Source organism: Anneissia japonica, unplaced genomic scaffold (genome assembly GCF_011630105.1).
Source record: "Anneissia japonica isolate Jap-2015-1 unplaced genomic scaffold, ASM1163010v1 scaffold287634_len692169_cov176, whole genome shotgun sequence".
Taxonomy (NCBI): domain Eukaryota; kingdom Metazoa; phylum Echinodermata; class Crinoidea; order Comatulida; family Comatulidae; genus Anneissia; species Anneissia japonica.
In genome coordinates this window covers 330,493-332,380 of record NW_022739883.1, presented here as the reverse complement: position 1 = coordinate 332,380, position 1,888 = coordinate 330,493, and the positions used below count along the sequence as shown (strand labels likewise).

General features: G+C 36.6%; 1 protein-coding gene across 1 annotated transcript in view; it reads left to right on the top strand.

Annotated features, from left to right (window-relative positions):
• The first annotated feature begins 375 nt into the window (after positions 1–375).
• The window catches only part of LOC117118098, a 24,310-nt gene continuing 22,797 nt past the window's right edge, over positions 376–1,888 (top strand). Inside the window, exon 1 of the mRNA XM_033262595.1 lies at positions 376–503. The gene's annotated coding sequence lies outside the window, so the exon portion shown is untranslated. The remainder of the gene's footprint in view (positions 504–1,888) is intronic.

The window sequence follows — 1,888 nt, the reverse complement described above, 5'->3', positions numbered from 1 at the left end:
ACGTACATTCCTTAGGGCGCCCCTATTTCGTGGTATATACTTTTTTAACGTTTTATTGTGTACATGCAAAATCAGGGCAGTCGGACCTCTTGCAATTGTATACTCTTTGGTTTACGTGCTCAATGATGATAATAAACAAAATTAATGTTATATTTATGATATATGAATAATTATTCTAAATTCGCCAAAATTTCTAGTGGCTGATGCAGGGTTATAATTTTTGTATATACGTGGGCCTCAGGTCAAAGTGACTTTTACTATTGGTGTGATAAACCTATTTTCATATTATATTAACACAAGAAAACCCATTGGTGTAGTAGTCACGCCTGGATTAATGCCATTCAGCATAACTGAATAGCGCCTATTGTTATCCTCTCCTCTATACAAATCTCTAACTCACAGTGATTGTATGAGGAATGGGATCGAGCGAATTATTATACCTTGTGTCAAAAGTTCGGCGTCAGTCATCAGGTAACTGAAGAGGTGAATACAGGTAGTAAAGGGTAAGTGTTGAACATTGACCTAAATAGGTCATCATAAATAGGTCCATGATAAAACAGATTATATTTCTTTGATTCTCGTAGAGTTGATTCGCTCGAGTCAACCCCACGCACCAGTGAACGGTAGGTACTATACGTTGTTCTTTTTGGCGTGGAGAGGATAGCACGCGTATATGAATTTGCTTTTGACTTCTGATATGAAATGAACTAAATATTTGGATTTGTCATATGGTATAATATGTAGACTGGCATAGGATATAAAATTGGCGATTAGAGATAAGAAATTTCATGCCTAATAAGTTCTGAAAATGAATGATAGTGTTCATACAAACTTGAACAAGTATTGCAATATAGGCAAGCACAAAGATATAAACCTATTTTGTGATCATTTGTTTATTTAATTAAGCATAATGATTATGCGAGGCCTACAGGTGGACATAGCGCGCCATTATTTACAATTCCTCTTAATTTACTGTACATTATTATATATAGCGCTGTTACCAATGCAATTTCAACATCATAATGCCTTTCAACTGTATATTGATATTATAATGAACCTTTCCGCTAAGCCCCTTGGATATTTTTTGCTATGGTCCCACAAAACGACACTTTTAAAACATACTCAAACACGTGTGTTTGTGAGACTGATAAAAAACAGAACAAGTCATCTACACATTTTTATGTTTCACAATAGTATGAATAACATGACAGGTTACAGGTCGTCTTGAAAAATTGGATACATACAGAGGGAACCAAGAATTGCAGAAGTGTGTTGAGATCCTTTGGTTAAGTTACCGGTAATAGCTAGAAAATTGTCATAATATTTATAGAACCTGGTGTAGTTTTAATAATGCCTCTCTGGCCATTTCCCAATCCCAATTAAACGAATCATACACCTGCCTAGCCTACACACGACGCAGGTTGTTGGTAATTTTTAATCATAATTGTGATCATCGATATGTATTTACATTGACATGTAACCGTTCTTTCAGAAATTTCATCAATATACCTATTGTTTTATTTATTATAGGGGTGACTTAGTGGCTAACTATCTTTTGGTTCAGAACGGCATCGCACTGTTAACAACCTGGACCTTCGTCGCGACCCTTCTCAATGGCGCCATCGCTCTGACGTATGAAGACGCGACCGGGTTGGATGACATGTTGTCGTCCACAATAATGTATATTGTAATTACATTCGTAATTACCCTGTACTTCGTCCTGGATGTAACCATTTGGGAAAAACACACACGCTATACCTTTGCACCCTACATCGTCATAATAGTTGCCAGCTTAGGAAGCCTTGATTTCGATTTCGATTTTGAATTTGATTTCGATGTTGACACCTCCACGACTATTTTCGAGTTGGTTGCTCTTGGCCTAAGTTGC